This window comes from Peromyscus maniculatus, chromosome 20 (genome assembly GCF_049852395.1).
Source record: "Peromyscus maniculatus bairdii isolate BWxNUB_F1_BW_parent chromosome 20, HU_Pman_BW_mat_3.1, whole genome shotgun sequence".
In the NCBI taxonomy this organism is placed as follows: Eukaryota; Metazoa; Chordata; class Mammalia; order Rodentia; family Cricetidae; genus Peromyscus; species Peromyscus maniculatus.
The window spans coordinates 52,432,949-52,455,311 of NC_134871.1; the positions used below are offsets into that span (position 1 = coordinate 52,432,949).

At 47.3% G+C, this 22,363-nt stretch overlaps 1 long non-coding RNA gene across 1 annotated transcript; it reads left to right on the plus strand.

Moving 5' to 3' along the window:
* Positions 1-5,867: 5,867 nt before the first annotated feature.
* Positions 5,868-22,059, plus strand: LOC121824441 (uncharacterized). The gene is made up of 3 exons (XR_006066336.2): positions 5,868-6,573; positions 19,801-19,928; positions 20,111-22,059. It is a non-coding gene; the product is annotated as an uncharacterized LOC121824441 (long non-coding RNA).
* Positions 22,060-22,363: the final 304 nt, after the last annotated feature.

A 22,363-nucleotide genomic window follows, 5' to 3' on the forward strand; every position in this document is an offset into this window, starting at 1 on the left:
GGACTGTGGGCTTCCCCCGGCCAGGGCTCTGCTGTCAGCCTCCTGTGTGCCTGGAACCCAGAACAGAGCCGAGCATGTAGGTACTCAATTAAACACTTGCTGAATGTGTGGCCTACTGGGGAAGTGAAGGCGTCCCTGGTGTTCCGGAATATTCCTCAGTGTGGTACTGGCCAGATAGGGAAGAGAAGAGCGCTTGGAGAGCACGCAGAACCCGCAGAGGCTGGAGGTTGGGACAAAGTGGGTAGATGCAGGAGATGGGAGAGGCTGGAGAAGCTGAGACTGATGGGGCTGCTGCCCTCAGTGATGTGAGACCCGAGGAGCATGGGAACTTGGCGGGCTGAGTGAGGGAGTGAGCAAGGGACTTGTTGCATGAAAATAGGGAACTAGGGCCTGTGGTGACAACCCGTGTATTCAATACTGAAGAGACAGGCGGATGTGTGTGCAGTTCCAGGCTACACAGTGAGGCTGTATTAGTTATTTTTTTTTTGTTGTTGTTGCCATGATAAAACACCATGACCAAAGGAAATTTTAGGAGGAGTTTATTTTAGCTTACAGTTTCTAAGGGGTAAGAGCCCATTATGACGAGGAGGCATGGCCACAAGCAGCAGGCAAGCATGGTGGAAGAGTAAGATGCTGAGAGATAACATCTGGATCTTAAACTTGAACGGAGAGAGAAAACTGGAAGAAAGGCCCCGTCTATAAGCTCTCAAAGCCCACCCCCAATGACAGTACTCCCTCCTGAGAGGCCACACCTCCTAAACCTCCCCAAACAGCAACACAAGCTAGGGACCAAATGCTGTGGGAGGTTCTGTATGTTAAATGTGTTGCTCTGATTCGTTAAAAAATAAACACTGATAGGCCAGTAGCTAGGCAGGAAGTATAGGCGGGACAAGGAGAGAGGAGAATTCTGGGAAGTGGGAGGCTGAGGCAGAGAGACGCTGCCAGCTGCCACCTTGAAAAGCGAGATATAAGGTGCCAGTAAGCTGCAAGCTACGTGGCATCTTATAGACTAATAGATGTGGGTTAATTTAAGATATAAGAACTAGATAACAAGAAGCCTGCTGCGGCCATACAGTTTCTAAGCAATATAAGTCTCTGTGTGTTTACTTGGTTGGGTCTGAGCAGCTGCAGGACTGGCGGGTGAGAGAGATTTGTCCTGACCGTGGGTCAGGCAGGACTGGAGAAAACTCCAGCTAAAACCAAATGTTCAAATACCTGAGCCCGTGAGGGACATTTCTTATTCAAACCACCACAGAAACCCTGTCTCAAGTAATGAAATGAATAAATAAATAAGGAATAATGGCAGACACATCTGTAATTCCAGAACTTGGATCGTGGAGGCAGGAGGATAAGGGATTCAAGGTTATCCTTGGCTACCTACTGACTCGAGGTTAGCCTATGCTACATGAGACCCTGCCTCAAAGAAACAACCATAGGAGGGGCCCCTACTACCCTGGAATAGGAGGGTAGATCTGACATCAGTTAAGTATGGTCTCGTTTGAATTTCTGAGGCTTCTGAGGCTGAGGCAGGAGGATCTCAAACTCAAGCCGGTCTATTCTACAGAGTAAGACCTTGTCTCAAAAGGGGCGGGGGTGGGTGTGGAGGCTCTTCTGATCCCTAAAAGTAAGTAGCCTAGGAAACGCGTCCTGGAGACTAGCACCCTGGTCTCCAGGTCTCCACGCTTGCACAGCAGGCGCCCTTCCCTTTAATCCTCCGAGCCTCCTCTCCAGCCCTCACCGTCACAGCCTCCCTTGGGATCATGATTGACCGTCCGTCTCTTCCATCTGACTGAACCTCTTCACAGTTGTTTCTCTTCCTGAAAGTAACAGGGGTCATAGGTCACAGTCACCTTTCCTTACTGAGGCATCTCTCTGCTGTTTCAGAACCTGTCTGCACATATACGTCAACCCACTGGCAATATTTCTCTCTCTCTCTCTCTCTCTCTCTCTCTCTCTCTCTCTCTCTCTTTCAGTGTTTTGTTTGTTTGTTTGTTTTGGTTTTGGTTTTTGGTTTTTCAAGATAGAATTTCTCTGTGTAACAGCTCTGGAATTCACTTTGTAAACCAGGCTAGCCTCGAACTGTTTTTGCTGTGTAGCCCTGACTGTCCTGGAACTCACTCTGTAATCCAGGCTGGCCTTGAACTCAGAGATCCACCTGCCTCTGCTCCCCAAGTGCTGGGATCAAAGGCTTGGGCCACCACCACTCGGCTTCACTCCTGATATTTCAGGAACTGGAAAGGGAACTGGGTATCACAGCAGATGTCATACTAGCTTGGTGCCCTGACTGTGTGACCTCCAGGCTGTGTTGACTCATGACCTGAGGTGACAGAGCTGATAACAAAGTGGAGAATAGTGGAAGCTGATGACAAGATCCGGATAGATCTTGTCAGCTTAGGGGAGGGAAGAGGCATGTGGTCAGGAAAGTCACTGTGACCACGGGACGGTAGCGAGGAAGAGTCACAGGTTGAAGAACTGACTCAGAGGTTAAGAGAACACGCTACTCTTCCAGAGGACTGGAGTTCAGTTGCCAGCGCCTACAACCACCTTAACTCTAGCTCTAGGGCAGTGGTTCTCAACCTGTGCGTCTCAACCCCAAAGAAAATACAGATGTTTACATTGTGATTCATAACAGGAGCAAAATTGCAGTCAGGAAGTAGCAATGACAATAATTTTATGATGGGGGTCACCACAACAGGAGGAACGTATTAAAGGGTTGTAATATTAGGAAGGTTGAGAACCATTGTTCTAAGGGAACCAAAAGGCCTCCATGAGAACCTTGAGAACCTTGCACACATGTGCACATAACACAGACATTAAAAAAAACAAAAATGGCCGGGCGGTGGTGGCGCACGCCTTTAATCCCAGCACTCGGGAGGCAGAGCCAGGCGGATCTCTGTGAGTTCAAGGCCAGCCTGGGCTACCAAGTGAGTTCCAGGAAAGGCGCAAAGCTACACAGAGAAACCCTGTCTCAAAAAAAAAAAAAAAAAAAAAAAAAAAAAAAAAAAAAAAAAAAAAACCACAAAAAAAAAAAAAAAAAAAAAAAAAAAAAAAAAAAAAAAACAAAAATGGTCGTTGTGACACATACCTTTAATTCCAGCACTCAGGAGGAAAAGGCAAGTGAATCTCTGAGTTCAAGGCCAGCCTGGATTACTGAGTGAGTTCTAGGACAGCCAGGGCTACACAGAGAAATCTGTCTCAAAAAACCAGGAAGAAAAAAGCCACCAGAGACCCTTCCTCTCTCCACACTCTCCAGCTGCGGGGTCCCCAGGCCTGTGCTTGACTGCCTCCAGCCCTGGAAGAACTGAGTTCCCCCATAGTGCATTGTCAAAGTTGTCCGATTCGGTGTCTGTTTGAAGACAGCATCTCTCTCACTATGTAGGCCAAGCTGGCTTCCAACTCCCAGTGATCCTCCTGCCTCTGTCTCCTGAGTCCTGGATCACAAGCTTGTCCCACCATGCCTGGCTTGTTCTGTTTGATGATTGAGCTGGGTCTCAACTCTCAACAAATCCTCTTCCTGGGGCCCAGATCTATGTGAAGTGGTTGAGCTCTGCCCAGAAGTTGTTGCTTTCCAGGGGGACGAAGTTCCTATTCCTGTGGCCTTTCCTCTGAGCCCCGAGCTCTCCCCATTCAGTCTGATCCAGGCTTCAGCTCAGGTAGGGATGTTGTTCCAGGGATGGTAGGTAGAACAAGCTGAGGGAGGCTGTGGTCCAGTTTCTTTTTAGAGAGGGGGATAGATTTCTTCCCAGGCTTCTGCAAGGAGCTGACAGCGACAAGAGGTCATCCTGGAGCTGGCCTCTTACTCAGAGATCCCCCTGCTTCCGCTTCCCAAGTGCTGGGATTAAATGTATACGCCCCTCCCCCCATCTTCTACGCAGATCGGTCTTCTGTCTTTCCCAGACTTTCAATTCGTCCCCTGGCCACCACCATCCCTGTTACAGTTCTTTAGTGGTTTGGTTTATTTCTTACTATTTTTACTTTTTTTCTTGAGACAGGGTCTCACTAGATAGCCCCAGTAGGCCTGGCCTGTGCAGCCCTCCTCCAGGCTCAGCCTTCTGACAGATGGCAAGTATCACGAACTGCACCCTGCGCTTACTGGGCAGGTCCTCCCGCCTCCTTTTATCTGGTGACAGATAAAATCGGGAGATGTGCAGTGTCAGCTTTCACCACTGTTCGTGGCACCTGGCACTCACCAGATCTTCCCAGGGTAAGGTGATCCTTTGCTTTGAATCTCGTGTGACTGTCTCAATCCCCAGCAACTTCATCCCAGGTTTCAATGTCCTCAGTGTCCCTTGCCTGGAACAATTGTCACTGAAGGGGGTTAGAAACTGCTTTAGGGGAAAGAAAAGACCCATGACCTCATCCATCCCTCAAGGCCCTCCTATGACCTAAGACCAGAATTTCCCTGTCACTCGGTTTCCTTCAGGCATTGGCAGAGAATCCCCAACCCAGCCCAGACCCCTGATCCAAAAAAAGGTTGAAGTTCATTCCACTTGGTATAGGAGTGAGTCATGGCCCAGAGAGAAGAGAGAATTGATTTTATTTGTTTGTTTGTTTGTTTATTTATTTACATGGATTTGAGTGCTTACGTACTACAATGCGTGTGGAGGTCAGAGGGCAACCCACTAAGAACCAGTTTTTGAATCTCTGTGAGTTCGAGGCCAGCCTGGTCTACAAAGTGAGTTCCAGGACAGTCAGGGCTACACAGAAAAACCCTGTCTCGGAAAAAAAGGAAATGGTTCTCTCCTTTCACCGTGTAGGACCCAGGGAGCAAACTCAGTCATCAGTCTTGGAGACAAGACTTTCCCTGCTGAGTCACCCGGCTAGCCAAGATCAGAGGACTGAGTCTGTACTGAGGAGCCACTTCCTGAGGGGCTCTGGACTCCAGTCCTTCCGTGGATTGGGAAGGGTTTGGATAAAGGCTCCCAGGCAGACTTCAAGGGCAGATTTGGAGGCCTGGGTTGGAGTTACCTGCTCCTGGAGGTACCCCGGATGCTACTTAGAGAGGTCCAGAAGTTGTGCTACCAGATTTAGTGTATGTGTGTGTGTATGTGTGTGTGTGTGTGTGTGTGTGTGTGTGTAGCATATATATATATATGAACATAAGACCCTGTCTCAAGCACAACACACACACACACACACACACACACACACACACACACACACACACACACAAACACACACACACACATCCTCTAAAACCCATGCTACAACAAAGCATAAGCTCCCTCTGTGGCTCTTGGGAAGGTTCAGTAAGGGAAAGGGCCAGAGACCAGTGAGGGAGTAACGGCAGTGACTAGTAATGTACCAAGGCTCAGGCCCTTGGTCAGAGAATGAAGACATTTCCAAACTCGGGCTTGGGATTCACTGGCTAGGAAGACCAGGCCGAGGGCCACTAGATTGAGCAACGTGTTAGTCAGTGGCCTGGCATGGGAGACAAGCAGGGTCAGAGGGCCTGTAGGAGATGATATGGAAAGCCCAGGAAACACTTGAGTCCATCTGTGGAATGAAGGGACCGTGTGGGCCCAAGGAGACGAACAGTGAGTCCAGCCCCGGAGAGACACTGGACGGGGTTAGGGTGCTGAGCTGCACGGAACTCTCTGGAAGGAGAGATGCTTCAGCTCAGAGGAGCCCACCAATGTCACTTCTGCTTCTGGAAGCCCCCAGGGGACACCAGGGATCGAGGTGGGGAGGGAGGGTAGGGTCTCCACTCCCTGGGAGGGAGAGCAAGAACTAGATACAAGCCGGGCGGTGGTGGCGCACGCCTTTAATCCCAGCACTCAGAGCTGGGCAGATCTCTGAGTTCGAGGCCAGCCTGGGCTACAAAGTGAATTCCAGGAAAGGCACAAAACTACACAGAGAAAAAAAAAAAAGAACTAGACACATAGACACGTAACTCCTCCAGCTAGATCCCTGAAGGGCCTGTGAAATATTCCATTGTGCGCTAAGGACATAATCCCTGGCTCTTAAAGTGTGAAGGAGATTATGTTTCCAAGTTTTTAAAAAAGAAAAGGGGGGCTGGGGGTGACCCAGTGAAAGGAAAGGTTAACATAGGCCAGTAGAAACCACAGGTAACTTCCTGTTGGGTATGGGAAGGACCCTTAGAAGGGAGGGGGTGCTGGGTTGATGAGCTTGGCTCTCATCTCACCAAAGCTGCCCCTGAAGCCTCTTTTGAAGTCACATGACCTAGATCCATCCTTGAGCAATCTCTAAGCAAGCAGGGCCGGTCCTGTTGAAACAGGCATTGGCGCCCCTGCATGGTGTGGTAATCCTCTCAGCCAGTCATCCAAGTCTACAGAATACCTCCCAGCCAGGAGGATTCATTACCTACAGGGCAAGAAGAACCTGGCTGGGTCCCCTGGACAGCAAGTAACCCTTCACCCAGAGCATCTGTCTGCCGCAAGGCCAAGGCTCAGAGATGCAGAATTTTGCCCAAGGTCACCCAGACAGACAAGGGCCGAAGATAGAATTCCCACTGCAATCTGCTTGCTTCTGAGCTGGTTCTCTGTGCCACCTCCTGCCCCTGGAATGAGGCACCTGTTTTTCCTCTTCAATGTCTACATGGGATGTCTCAGGGTAAGTGGCCAGGGACTGACATGCGGCTGGAGCTGGGTAGGGGAGATTCTGTCATTCCACCCATAATGCCAGGAAACTTCAGATCTAGGCTGTTTCTGTGACCTTGGACGAGTCATTCCTCTCTCCCAGGCTCAGTTCCTTCAGCCACAAAGTCAGGGATTACCTTGAACCTAGAAAGACCAAGGATTAGCTGGATCTGGTGGTGTGTGCACTTGGGAAGTGGAGGCAAGTGTAGCAGTTCCAAATAGCAAGATGGAGGGCTGGAGAGATGGCTCAGTGGTTAAGAGCACTGGTTGCTGTTCCTGAGGACTGGGGTTCAGTTCCCAGCACCCACATGGATGCTCATAACCATCTTTAACTCCAGTTCCAGGGGATCAAACAACCTCTTCTGACCTCTGAGAGCATGACCTACACATGCGGCACAGACATGCATGCAATATAAGATAAAAACATATCTCAAAAAAAAAAAAAAAAAAAAGCAAGTTTGAGCCTAGCCCTGAGCTCTATGACACTCAATCTTTATAAACGGCTTTTAAAAAAAGAAAGAAGAGGAACGAAGGAAGGGGAAGTATTCACATAATGTCAGATGGAGGAGGACTGAAGAGCAGGACTAGGGGCTAGGGTAAGCAGGAAGGCTCTCTAAGGTGCAGACATTTGAAACAGAGGCCTGAGGGAGGTGTGGGAAGAGCGCATGCAAAGTCCCCGAGGCAGCAACAATGACAGTTGTCTGTTTGTCACTGGATTGCTACTGTGGTCACTTGGCTACACCATGTCTTTTAGTAAAGGTTCCCTTTGAGACTTCATACATAACATGAGCTAATCCCCACAGCAACCCTTTAAAAACGTGTCTATAGCCAGGCTTGGTGGCACACGCCTTTAGTCCCAGCTCTCCTGAGGCAGAAGCAGGTGGATCTCTGTAAATCCAAGGGCAGCCTGGCCTACATAGCAAGTCCTAGGACTGCTAAGCCTACATAGAGAGACTTTGTCCCAAAAAACCCAAAACATGTCTGTACACTCTTTGGTGTTCTACCATAGAGAGGTGAGCACTGTTTCCTCCCCCTGAGCTCCATCATTGCTCAGCCAATAGAAGGAACCCAACTTCGGCTTCCCATCTCTCGGGTTACCTACCCTGGAAACCCAGACACCATGCCCTGTGATCAGCCAGTAAAGGAGCCTAGGAAGAGGGAGGGGCTGGGGTCTCTGATCCTTATCTTGTCGAGCTCCCATCCAGCAGCCCCAGCCTGCCTGAATGTCAGTAGACCATCTTGGAAGCAGATCTCTTGAGCCTGATGGGCCACCCTAGCCAGTACCCTTGAAGCAGAGATGAGGTACCTTTGTTTCATTAAGGCCTGCCTAAATTTCAGTTGCATTTGAAAATTAATGTGTGTGTGTGTGTGTGTGTGTGTATGTGTGTGTGTGTGTGTGTATGTGTGTGTGTGTGTGTACTGCTGAGTATTGAACCCAGGGCCTCATGCATGCTAGGCAACCACTGTACCACTGAGCTACATACACAGCCGTCTTTTTTTTTTTGGTTTTTCGAGACAGGGTTTCTCTGTGTAGCTTTGCGCCTTTCCTGGAACTCACTTGATAGCCCAGGCTGGCCTCGAACTCACAGAGATCCGCCTGCCTCTGCCTCCCGAGTGCTGGGATTAAAGGCGTGCGCCACCACTGCCTGGCTTCCATCTTTTAATTTTATGACGGGGTCTCATTAAGTTACCCAGACTGTCCTCCTTGCCCCCTGATCTGCCTGCTCCATGGTCTAAGCTCTGGAACTACCAGCGTGCACCCCCATGCCCGGCTAAAACCTAGTCTTTTTCTCTCTGTGAGCATTTAACCTCTTTGGGAGCCCACATAATGGGACCTGGTGCTCCAGCATGCAGAGACGCTGCCACACATGCGAGCAAGCTCTTTCCTGATTTTTCATCATTTTGAACAGAACTCAGGGAACACCCTGAGATGGACAAATCTGTGCTGTTTGACTGACTTCCTCAAAGGTGACAGTCAGGCATGAAAATGCTTGGCCAGGGGGCTGGAGAGATGGCTCAGTGGTTAAGAGCACTGGCTGCTCTTCCAGAGGTCCTGAGTTCAATTCCCAGCAACCACATGGTGGCTCACAACCATCCATAATGAGATCTGGTGCCCTCTTCTGGCCTGCAGGCATGTATGCAGGCAGAACACTGAATACATAATAAATAAATAAATCTTTAAAAAAAAGAAAAATGAAAAGAAAATGCTTGGGCAAAGAGAGAACCCATGTTTTGGTTTGTTTGAGTTTTTTTTTTTTTTAACTTTTATTTTCTGTGTATGAGTGTTTTGCTTGTATGTATGTCTGTTTACCATGCATGTGCCCAGGGCCCACAGATGTCAGAGAGGGAGTCAGATCCTCTCGAACTCGAATCACAGTGATGAGCTGCCAGATGGATGTTGTGAACTAAACGTAGGTTTGAAAGAGCAGCGAGTGCTGAGCCATCTCTCCAACCCCTGTTTGAATTTTAAGGATGGCATTTTTTTAGTTATATACCTGTATGTCTGTGTGTGAGTATGTGCACATGATTATGGGTACCTGATGAGACCAGAAGAGGGTGTCTGTCGGGACACTGTCAAAAGAATGATGCATGGTGGACAATGCCTTGGGGAACTGTGAGAAGCTCCAGGGAAAAAGGCAGAGGGCCTCTTTACCTCAGGTGCATTTTGTCCCCTGGATTGTTCTTGGACGTGATTTCGTGTCTCTTGCGTTAAACATTACATTCAACTTACAAGACATGTTTATTCTTGTTGGATGTCGGAACATAGCCATAGAACCCAATCTGGTGAAGGTGTACCCTGAATCTGGATATGGCCTCTGTCTTGCATTCATAATTTCTCTGATACAATCTATAATATGTGACAAGCAATTGTGTTTACATTGGTCTGTTCTGAGAAAGTTCTGGGAAAGGGCCGCTCTATTAATATTTAATATGTGCTACTGTCATTTATTTACATGTTTTTCTGAACTCAAACAGCCTTCCTGGGATCATTGCTTTCTTTGTTACATTCATGTGTAAAGTCCACTAAAACGGAAGGAAAGTGGTCTACAGCATTAGACTGTAGTCCACCCTATTCCTTCAGGTTTTCAAATCCCAGGTCTTGCAGACAGATCTGCATAGGTCTGCTAAAGGGTCCATCCCTGGGTTTCCAGAAGATGTCCTCAAATAAGTTTACAGTGGCTTAAGTATTTCCATCAGGTCCAATTAGGGGCAAGCATACATCCTGACTTACTCCAGCCTACATCCAATCAGGGGTAGTGTACATTCTGATATATTTCCTGCCTGTGAACCTCCCACCCACATGTGATCAAGCACATCCAGTGCAGATGGGTCAAACAAACTTATTTAGGGGAGTGAAAACATGTGACTTGTTACCTCCTATAAACAATAGACTCTGGCATTTCAGGAACTGTCTGTTTTTGGGCTTGCAGACCAGAGGCATTTTTGTTTCATGATCTCTAAGGCATAGTAATTAAAACTTAAATTTTAACTTTGGCTCTTACATTCTCCCCTTGAGTTGTTTTCTGAGTCAAATCCTTGACTCTTTGAAGGGTACCAATTTATGTTGGGATCTAATAACCATTATCATTTAGTTAAGGCACCAATGATACAAGAGCCAAAAGCAATTAGCAGAAGTAGAAAGGCTAAAAGCCCTGTGATGGATGACATCAGAGTTACTATCTAGAAGGAACCTGGATATGAGAATGGGGACCAATTATTTACTTTATCTCAGGTCCCCTTTATTACAATAATTTTTTCCAAGTACAGCCAGATTATTTCTAATGATTTCTGAATGGTTTACATAAAAACAACTTTCTCTTAAAGCTATACAATAACCTCTCTGTTTTGCATAGAGCAGGTTGAGTATCCTATTATACTATAGAACTATTTCAGCTAATGAATCTTCCTGTTGATTGATCTGGGTCTACTTGGTTTTAACAGATACCTTTCCTGGTAATGCCAATAGGCACTACCAACTGCTATTTTGTCTCCTGTGCCAGTGAGTTTCCTTTTGATCTAACATTCGAGCCTGTTGGGGGAACAGGGGGTGACTGTCTTCTGTAACTACTTCCTGCTGAAAATAGGATGTTGTTGTCAGGGCCCAGGAGGCCTGGAATGCTAGTCAAAGGCAAGGAGGGGCTTTAGGCAGCAGGGCATTCATCAGAAGTATCTGGTTATCTGGCCCAGCTAAAGAGATAGGGAGCAATCACATCGGCTAGACTGGTCCACATCAGCTTTCAGCAAGTTCAGGGTTTGCAGTTATATGGAGCAGGTTGTAGTCAGCAGTTGATGCTTGGATGTGTCTGTCAGCCAAGTGAAAACTGCTGAAGCAGATATAGACTAGAGACAAAAGTTAAAATTTAGGAACTTAAAGTAAAATCTTACATTTGGAACTTTCAGGCCCAGTTCTAGTAATTGATGGAAGGGAAGAATCCTAAGACCAGGAGAGAGAGAGAGAGAGAGAGAGAGAGAGAGAGAGAGAGAGAGAGAGAGAGAGCTATCCCATCCTCAGGAATAGACAGGTAGGGAAATGTGAAAATGTAGCCTGTACTTATCTGGAGTCCTTTTGATCATGAGAAATGAATCCAAGTCTTATGACTCCCTCAATTTTCTGAAGCTTACATGATTTTTTTTATTTTACAAAAAGACATAAAAGTAATCTGTCCTGAAATCCACACTGTAGAAATTTCAGGTAACAGGTGTCTGTAAAATAGCTAAAGTAGACTCACATCTTTGAGTCCTAACAAAAGCTATAGATTTGTTTTAAAAATCATGAACATTTTTTTCTCTATCCAGAGAGCTAGAGATAGATTGAACAGAGATGTCTTTGGCCTGATGAGAAGCACCTTTAAGTCTGTATTGAGAAGGCAACCAATAGAAATTTGAATCTTGAGTTTGTGACTAAACAGTAAGTGGTCACTACTCTACCAGCTTATCAGAACTCCATTGATCAATTCCTGAACCTTTGAAATCTTAGTGTAACAACAGCAGAGGAGAAAGAAATCTGAAACATTTCCCATTTTTCATATACCTTAAATCACTTATTTATACCTTTCCAACTTGCATTTACATCTTAAATCACTTTCTGAAACCCTCAGAACTTACTTAAGCTTTTACATCCTCCGACCTTTATTACCTTAGAACGTTTTCTTAGACCCTCAAGACTTGCATAGACTTTAACACTCTTTCTTTCCATTCATCATTTACTAGAAGCATAAGCATTTATTATTGAGAACAGTCATTGCAAGTCATGTTCCTTTAGTGGTAAGTTACATCTGAAACCTGTTTATCTTTTAATATGAAGGCTGCTAGCAAGTCAAACCTGTCTATCTTTTCTTTTTTTTTTTTAATTTTATTTTTTTATTTATTTATTTTTATTATGTATACAGCATGTATGACTGCAGGCCAGAAGAGGGCACCAGATCTGATTACGGATGGTTGTGAGCCACCATGTGGTTGCTAGGAATTGAACTCAGGACCTCTGGAAGAGCAGTCAGTGCTCTTAACCTCTGAGCCATCTCTCCAGCCCCTGTCTATCTTTTCTTAATAGGATACCTAGTAGCCCTAAAAAAGAAAAGCCTCAATTTTTACATACAAAATGAGCTAACAAAGTGGCTGCAGCCTTGGGGAAGAACCTGGTTGCCTGCTGCTGCTAGGCTGACAAAGTTAGCCTAGTTGTCAATACCATCAGAGATCTGAGAAGGATAAATTATAACATGAAGTATAGTCCAAGTGGCCTAGGTACCACTTAAAATGGCAGCGACTAATCCATTACCTAGACATTCATCCCAGGCTCCTGTGTTCTCTGTGGTGTTGGGGGCAGAGATGCCAGGACAGCTTCAGTCTTCAGCCACCAGGCCCAGAAGGTAAGACGTTTTCTGTGGAGGAGGAGCATGGGGGAGACCGACCTTACTTTCTCTAGGTAAAGTGGGGCAATCAACTCTCCAGTGTCCTCCTTGTCCACAGTTTGGGCAAGGTCCTGGTGGCAGGTGCAGCATTGGGGCATTCTTGCCCCGTGGTTAGTGTTTCCACAATCCAAGTGGAGTCATCATGGTGCCCCATCATCTCCTTTGGAGACCTTGGGGTCACTGCTAGGAGCTGGGAGGGTCTCTGACATCGGAAGCCTTTTTCACTAAACATTTTAAATGCCATATTCATCAGCGCTCTGACAAACTTGAGGACCATTATCTATTAAGCATATCTGAGCTAAACAAACCTAGGTTTAACCTTGAAAACACATATAGGCTAAATAAAGCTCTTTTCTATAATTAATCACATTAATATTTAGCATGACTCTAAGTACAGTTCTGAACATATTAAAGAATTTTATCATGTATAAGGTGACTAACCATTAACCTTTATTTCTTAATTATCCTTAACAGTTTACAGTAACTTATTAGCTTTTATAAGATTAAGACTTGCAGGGGTAGGGCTTCTGAGCATGGACTGAGGGAACCTAGAGGTTAGCATTGCCCTTGACAAGTTAATAGGCGTTAGAGTCAAATGTTAATGGAAAGGCCATAAGTTCCTTTTGCCAGAGGTAAGGAAAATGACTCCCTTTTTAGCAAGCAAGAACTTTCTTCAAGCCCCTGAGGAAATGGGGCTTTTGTCTAAATGCATTGGTGTTTTGCCTGCATGTTTATCTGTGTAAAGATGTGGATCCCTTGGAACTGGAGTGACAGACAGTTCTGAGCTGCCATTCAGGTGCTAAGAATTGAACCTGGGTCCTCTGGAAGAGAAGACAGTGCTCTTAACCACTGAGCCATCTCTCCAGCTCCTCGAGGTTCCTTTTGGGGGTTCTTAGTCTCATCAATAAAAGAATTTAGCAACAGACTCCAAAGGAAGAGCAAGGACAATTTTATTAGATCTTAAGAGAAAAACAATAGAGCAGGCAAGCCATAAATCTCAGCAGGATTACCGGAAGGGAAATGAAGAAAAACACCATGCCAATTTTGACGGAGATTGACAAATAGCCACATAACAAAAGGGGAAGGGGGCTTCAGAGAAAGAGTGGAAAAGCCCAGGGCACCTTGGAAAACATGCTCTGGCCAGTATCCATCTAGGAAAAAGAGAAGTATATGAAAAGAAGAAGAAAGGAAAGGTCTGCTTTTCTGAGTAACTTAGAAAGTGGGAACACCACAATGCAGAAATCCCACCAGCCCCCTGGAAGCTGGAAGCACCTGCCTGGAGAAGGGGCTTCTGGGCAGGAAAAGTACATTATCTCCTGATTCCTCCCAGCTCCTCTTGGGTAGCTTAGAATGGCAGGTCTCCACCAGATGGAACTTAGAACAAACCCCAGATACCTCCACCTTTATATAAGGCGATTTAAATGTCAAGGGAAGGTAAAGTAGATGTTTACATTTCTAGTGTTGCCAGGGGAACAGGAGGTGGGATCCAAAGCTTCGGGAGCTACTGTAGCAGCTGGATCTCTTTATCGGTCCCTCTTCTTAAGTGACCACACTGAAATAGTCGCCTTTCTCTGCTTTCCATTATTCTGTAGTTGGTTATTTCACTCTTTGCTCTTTGGGGGCCCACCACCCAGCTCTCAAATAAATACTCAAGAGGCCTTTTCTTACTTGTGAATGCCCAGCCTTAGCTTGGCCTGTTTCTAGCCAGCTTTTCTTAGCTTAAACTAGCCTGTCTACCTTTTGCCTCTGGGCTTTTATCTTTTTCTATTTCTATATATTTTTTCTTTACTTCTTACTCCATATCTGGCTGGGTGACTGGGCCCCACTGTCCTCTTTCCTCCTTCTTTTGTTTTTCAATCTTCTCTTCCCATATTTGTCCTATGTATTCTCTCTGCCTGCCATCTCTGCCTATCCTTCCTCCTGCCTAGCTATTGGCTGTTCAGCTCTTTATTAGACCATCAGCAACACAGCAACACAGGGTTAAACAAATGCATCTTTTCATCATTAAACAAATGTTCCATGGCATAAGCAAATGTAACACATCTTACAATAATATTCTACAACACTATTCCTTGTCACTTTAACTGGCCCACTGAGGACAGGGGACATATGGCTGAGCCTAGCTTGTTAGAGCTGACACTAAAATCCCAGCCACTCTCCTCCTCCTCTTATTCTCCCCGCCCCCCCCGCCCCCCCAAAAAAAACCAGAGTCTCCCTATATTGCCAGGCTGTCCTGGAATTCACTGAGATCCCCTGCCTCTGCCTCCCAAGCGCTGGGACTAAAGGCGGGTGCCACCACACTGGCCTCCTAGCCACATCCTTAACAGGGTGTGTCACTCACTGCTAGACAGAACCCTAATTCAAACTAGCTGCAGTAGGAAGGTCCTCGGGTGGCTCACCAAGGAGGATCCTTGGGAGAGGGCCAGGGTTCCTCTCTGAGTAGGGAGCCCCAGCTCTCCTGCCAACATGGGCATCTTTCCACCTGGGCCCTGTCATAACTTGGTCTAGGAAAGCAAATTTTTGATAAGGGAAAGAAAAAAAAAACCCACAGGAAAATCTCTGATTGGCTTGTTCTGTCACGTGTCCATCAGTGGTGCCAAGAAGACTTGACCCCTTAACTGGCTCAGTTTGGGTCACGTAGTGACTCTTTGTCCAGTTACACTAGCAGGGGGTGGAGTTAAGTGGGGATCTAGAAACTCTCCCTGGGACCAAAGTAGCTGGGCCCGTGGGTCTGGAATGTCCTCGGAAGGCCCGCACACCCAGGGCCACCCGGGGAGGGAAATGTATGTGCTGGCCTCTGTGAGTGGTAATCGCTATTGGGTTCTGGAGCTGGAAAAGGGTCCGCCCCTGGCTTTCAGTGTGACTTGGAGCCACGGAGAGATGAGCAGGGTCTCAGGAGGCTTTTTAAAAAAAAAATGAAAAACAAAAAACAAGCTTTGATTTTCTGAGAATAGAGAAAGAGACCCAGAGCTGCAGCGGCCGGCTTTGGCCCAGGTGCACAGGCGTGAACTTAGATGCTAATCTTCACTCTGCGGTCTGTTGCTTCCCTTGTTTCCCCCTTCCCTCTTCCTCTCTGCCCACACTGGCAAAATCTGGAAGAGCAGAGTGGGGATAGACTCCTTGTGCATCCTCGGAAGGGCTCTTAGTTCTCAGTACCATCACCACCGTGGAAGGCTTGCAGGTCCAGGAGACCTCTCTTCTCACATGGAATTGCCTTTGGGCAGCTGAAAGGACCAAGCAGATGCCATAGCAAGCTGCTCAGTCTTCTCTCAGAGATCAGGCCTCAATTTCAGTTTCCTGAGACTTGAACAAGCAGTTTCTGGGAGGGCTGTGAACAAAATACATAGTCCTTGCAGTAGCTCCCTTTCTGCACGTACTCTGACTGCTCAAGGTTGAGCCAGTTGTTTACTGTCTGGGACCCCTCACCAACTTAGAGCTACGTGCATGGGTCAAGGACAGAAGAGCCTGGACCACTGAGTCAGCCCCCATAGTCAGAACGTGCTAGGCCAGCCAGCCTCCATGGCAGCTCAAGGACAGAGCCTGGGACCTGTCCAGGCCTGCCCCAAAATGATAACTGTAACCCCCAACTAACCCTAGCCAATTAAAAGTTACTAACATGATTGGCACTCGCATAAACCAATCCTGAGTCTGTTCCTATGTGGTCTGTAGACCCCACGCCCTCTTTGCTTTAAAAACCCTGCCCCACGGCTACTCGGGGGTCTCTCCTGCTCCGCTTCTGCGTCAGACAGATGGAGAGTCCCGGGTTAACTTGTAGTAAAGACTCTTTGCTTTTACATCGGATTTGGTCTTTGGGGGACTCTGGGTACAACACAGCTAGAGAACAGGCCACAAGAATGGACACTAACCTGGACTGGATGACTGCATAGGGGCTCGGTGACAGGGTAAGGTGGTTTTGGCTTGGGACACATTGCCAGAGAGAGGCTTGCCAGCTAATTTATTTATCTTTATTTGAAGTGCATTGGTGTTTTGCCATGGGCGTCGGGTCCCCTGGAACTGGAGTTACAGACAGTTGTGAGCTGCCATGTGGGTGCTGGGAAGTGAACCCTGGTCCTCTGGAAGAGCAGCCAGTGCTCTTGAGCGCTGAGCCATCTCTCCAGCCCTATGCAGAGACTGTTTTTGAAGATGAGTGGCGCAGCAGAAACTGTGGAGGACCAGTGACCATCACCAGAGCTACCGGCCCCTCCACTGGAGACTCCTCAGACAGAACTGAACCTGGTTGGGATCAGCCTGACACTTGAGGCTGAGGCACCCGTGAGCTGCCTCTTAGAAAACAGGAGCTGTTTCTTGCCGTCAAATCCACACCCAGCACACACATGAGCCATGAAACCTCTCGGAACTCTCACATCAGCCCTAGGAGGTGGGAAAGCTTATCCCTGTGTCATAGATGAAAGGACTCAGAGAGATGTCAGAGTCTGCTCAAGTCACATGGGGGTGGGGGGGCACCAGCTGAGGACCCCCCCATTTCTAAATCAATGTTGCACTGTCCACTCCTTTCTGGCCTTCCTTCATTCACTCTTTTTTAAAATCTAATTTAACACGTATGGATGCTCTGCCTGAATGCATGCCTGATGCCCACCAAGGGCCAGAAGAGGCCATTGAGCCCTCTGAAACTGGAGTTATAGAAGATTGTGAGCCGACTTGTAGGTGCTGGGAATTGAACCCGGGTCCTCTGGAAGAGCAGCCAGTGCTCTCCCCCCGGGCCATCTTTTCAGTCCCTCTTTCACCATTTCTATCCTGTTACAGCAGTGCCAGGCACACCCCTCCCAGCCTGGTCCGATTCTAAAACACACAGCACGGAGCTGGCCAGACACGACAGGATGGGACTACCCTGAAAAGTGCCCTGGGCTGACGGTGTGACCTAGAGCATCTGACCTAGTAGTACCTGGCCTCTCTATGGTTCAGTTTCCCCATCTGTAAAATGGGGATAATTATGATGAGTTCTTGACAGGCCCCAGTCTGGTGTGCTTTGGAAGTAGCTAGATTGTGCAGCCACACCTATGAACAAGAAATGGGGCGGTGGTGGCTCATGACTTTAATCCCAGCACTCAGGAGGCAGAGGTTGATGGATCTCTATGAGTTCGAGGCCAGCCTGGTCTACAGAGCCAATTCCAGGACAGCCAAGGCTGCACAGAGAAACCTTGTCTTGAAAAACCAACTAATAATAGTAATAGTAATAGTGATAGTAATAACTATTATTTTGCACGTGGAGGCTGCACCCACAGAGGTCAGAGGGGAACTGTGAGTCTGGTCCTCTCCTTTCACCTTGGTGTCAGCGCCGTGGATCAAACATGGATTATAATACCTGTAAGGCAAGCACTTCCCCTGCTAAGCCTCCCAACTGGCCTGAGACAGGGTCTCATTGAGGCCAGGCTGACCTCAAACTTGCTATGCGTTGGAGGATGACCTTGGATTTCTGAGCCCCTGCCTCCATCTACCCAGTGCTGGATTTCTGCTGCTGTGCACCACCCTGCTCGCTTTAATCACAGGCTGGGAACCCAACCTAGGGCTTTGTGCATTGCAGACCCTGCCGACTGCCGCGCCTCCAGCCCACACATGGGGCGGGGTTGCGACCTTCTGGTGTAGTCCAGCTTGGCCTTGACCTCCACACTTGGCTCAGGATGACCTTGAGGTCCAATTCTCTTCCGTTGGAATTACAGCAGTTCTTCCGACTTTGTCCACTTGGGAAGTTTGTCTCTCCTCTCCCACTGACTTATTGACAGCATTTCCTTCTGTCTGTCTGTGCGGATTCTTGGCTGTAACTTTACAGTTGTGTGTTCCTTCTGATTTTAATCTAACACCAGCTTAGTTTGCTTCCTGCTTGGATGGGGCCAGCCTTGGCCAGGGCTGCTCTTCCGGTGGCCTTTAATACTCCACATGTTTAAGCACTTCCTTAGTCCCGGGCCCAGCAAGGTGCTCCTGGCTAATGTTATTCCAGTCCTGGTCCTAAAAGCCTTGATTATCTTTCCTGAGTGATTTTAGAAACAAGACCTGCTGGACAGTATTCCATGCTGTACATACATGCTTTGTTCAAATATTCACTTATGGGTTTGGCTTGTCATGACTGCAGCCATCTTAAATTACAATGGCCATGATTGTCTCCATATTAGCCCTGGTCAACCAAACATGGTGCTGTGTGCACTCCAGAGGCAGAGGCAAGTGATCCACTTCTTCCCACCTGCTTTCCTGCTTCCTGCCTGGGAATCCAAGAGCCTGACTGCAGGGTCTTTTAAATATTATTTTACCAGATGGTGGTGCTGCACACCTTTAATCCCAGCACTTGGGAGGCAGAGGCAGGTAGGTCTCTGAGTTCGAGGCCAACCTGGGCTGCAGAGTGAGTTCCAGGACAGCCAGAGCTGCACAGAGAAACCCTGTCTCGAACCCCTAACCAAAAAAAGGTATAGAGGAGACCCCCTCCTCTGGTCTCTGAGCTCTGATTCTCTTCAGAGACCCCACCATGCTGTTGATCCTCTGTCTGTTTGTCTGTCTGTCTGTCTGTATGTATGTCTATGGCATTAATTACTCTAATAAGCTCCTTAGTCCGAAGTAATGTTTAAGTGTCCTCTTGGAGCCTCATGCCCCATCCAAAACTTGATTCCATCAGGCAAGGGCAACAGTGACACACGCCTTTAATCCCAGCACTCAGTTCGAGGCGGAGGCAGGCAGTTCTCAAAGTTCAAGGCCAGCCTTGAACAGACAGACTCTGCTATCCCGGGTGAGACATAGCATCTTGATGTGATCTTCAACCAGTCCTTCCTTGGTGGCCAGTGATCAGTATATATTTCATGTGCTTATTGGCTATTTTTACACTTTCTCTGGAGAAATAATTATTAGAATTTTCTGCCTTTAACTTTATTTTGATTTTTTTTTTAATGAAGATAAGGTCCCAGGTAGCCCAGGTTGGCCTCAAACATATGGCTGAGGATGATGTTGAACTTAACTCTCCTGTTGTGACCTTCTGGGTGCTGGGGTCACAGGCCTACACCACTATGCTCAGGTGATGTGGTGTTGGGTCTCTGCAAGCAGCAAGGCCAGCATAGTGATTGAAATGGAACCCTCCTTTCAAATACTTAGTTGTCCCTCCCAATTTAAACCCAACTTCCCTGGGAACCCCCCAAATAAACCAATCTCTCCTAGTCGGCTTGCAACCTTGTACCACCATGCCCCTGGAACACACTCTCTATGGAATATCCAACAAGGCTCAAGACACCCCGGAAACGGAAACTACACCAGATAGCCTGCTTTGACCTCACGCCATGTCTCTTCTTCTACAGGAAAGGGCTGTCACGTCCATGGGTCTAATGACCACATATATCTATCTAGTTATCGGGAAGCATCGGGTTAATGAGAATTTACTTCAAACTCTGAGGAACTAAGGAGAAATAGCACGCATCCCATTCTGGTAAATACTTTGTAACTTTATTACTCAAATCCCCTCCTAAATCAATCCCTGCTGTTGGAACCATTAACAATCTTTTATAAGGTTCCAACTTAAAACTGGGTCATAGAGGACCGAACACTCAGAGTCCTCAGCTGAGCTGCGTGGTAAGCTGGCTCCAAGGTCAGAGCCGTTTGTCATTTCAGTCTCTACCTGAGAGGAACAGAACGGGTCAAGCGGTTCAGAATGCACGGTCCGGAGAACGGTGTTGGAATGATCAGACGAAAAGGCCCCGTCGGAGACACCAGCCCAGCCGACCACTTCCAGCAGCCGCTAAGAACACAGGGGTTCTCTAGGGCCTCGCTTTTGACGGCTCTCTGAGCTGTTTCAGCTCCTCTCTGACTTCTGATTTGCTAGCATAATAACAGGATTCTTTATTCGTGAAGGCACGTAACCCTCCCTTATAGTCGTTAGTAGATTTTGACCTCTTACAGACAATATTTCATTTCATATTTATGACATCTACAATATGCACAACCAGGCATAATTCATTAAAGAAATGAGATAAGCCGGGCGGTGGTGGCGCACACCTTTAATCCCAGCACTCGGGAGGCAGAGGCAGGTGGATCTCTGTGAGTTCGAGGCCAGCCTAGGCTACAGAGTGAGTTCCAGGACAGGCTCCAAAGCTACACAGAGAAAGGCTGTCTCAAAAAAAAAAAATTTTAGCCGGGCGGTGGTGGCTCACACCTTTAATCCCAACACTCGGGAGGCAGAGGCAGGCGGATCTCTGTGAGTTCGAGGCCAGCCTGGTCTCCAAAGCGAGTTCCAGGAAAGGCGCAAAGCTACACAGTGAAACCCTGTCTTGAAAAAACCCAAACAAAAACAAAAAAAAAAACAAAAAAAAAAAAAAAAAAAAAAGAAAGAAAGAAAAAGAAAGAAATGAGATAAGCCCTCTTAGCAAACCTATCCCATACAGCAGAGCTTTCCAGCGCTGGCGAGCTGTCCTGGCTAGCCCTGTAGTAAGTACTATGGCTAACCTCACTATCAGTCCAACGGCAGGAAGGGGCATTGTAATCTCTATCTCCAAATGCCCCCTGTAGAGCATGTTTAACTGTTGACTGTGGAATTTGGGGCTGGGACCTAAAGGAGGTTTACGGATGACAGACAGTCCGTGTGGAATGTTACAGACAACAGTCCGTGTGGAAAGTTAGAGCTCACAGTCAACACAAGCTGCAAAGGATTTCTTTTCAAGGTGGGGTTCCCTTTGGGTGTCAGCCAGAACCAGACATGTACTATTAAAGAATGTTTTCCTTTTCTCCTGAGAATTTGGAATAGATTCTCATGGCTGGGGGTGGGGGGGCTTAACCTACTCCTTCAACTGGATGGCGACTTGTACCCTGGTCCTATTCTCACCTTCCATTTCTCTCATCCCTTCAGATGTCCGCTCCTTACACTGGACTCTACCTCAGAAAGAACCACCCGAGGCATCCCCTTCCTAGCAACCCTATGTATTCTCTCCGGACTTGGAACAGGGGCTGCAGGGCTAACCATCTCTGACACCAGTTGTGATGGCTAGTTTTATGCCAACTTGACCCGAAGTAGAGTCACTGGAAAGGAGGAACTGAGAAAATGAGGCATAAGACCAGGTTGTAGGCAAGCCTGTAGGGTATTTTCTTAATTAGTGATTGATATGGGAAGGCACAGCCCATTGTGGGTGGGGCCACTCCTGGGCAAGTGATCCTGGGTTCTATAAAGAAAGCAGGCTGAACAAGCTATGGGGAGCAAAGTAGTAAGCAACTCCTCTGTGGCCTCTGCATCAGCTTCTGTAAGAGGTCCCCAGACCTTAGCACAACTGACTCCATGATGCAAGTAGCATTCGGGCTGTAAAACTCAGCAAGCAGACAGCACCACCCGCTAAAACTAAAACAAAGGCCTAATTCATCAAATTCCATAGTTCTGGGGAGGTCTCTAAGTGTACTAACCTTGCCTTTTGGCTTCAGTAGTTCTGCTTCTGGCTACCTATTCTTGTTAACTGAAGTATGTTAACTTAGAATATGGTTTTTGTGCTTAAAAGTTCACCCTGAGAAAGTGCTAAACTGGGATCCCGAACACCTGGTGCAGTTGCTGGCGAATAAAGACTTTCTAGTGGCTTAAACCCATGTCTGAGCAGTCTTCTCTGGTGAGTACCCCACAATGTTCTTGCCTCCAGGTTCCTGGCCTGTTTGAGTTCCTGTCCTGTCTTCCTTCCATGATAAACGGTAAAGTGGAAGTATAAGCCAAATAAGCCCTTCCCTCACAAAGTTGCTTTGGTCATGAAGTTTTATCACAGCAATAGTGACCCTAATGAGGGCAGAAACTGGTACCCGGAGTGGGGCATGGCTGTGATAGACCTGATGATATGTTTTGGGGAGATTATGGAAGGACTTTGGATCTTTGGATGAGAAAAGCTGCTGAGCGTT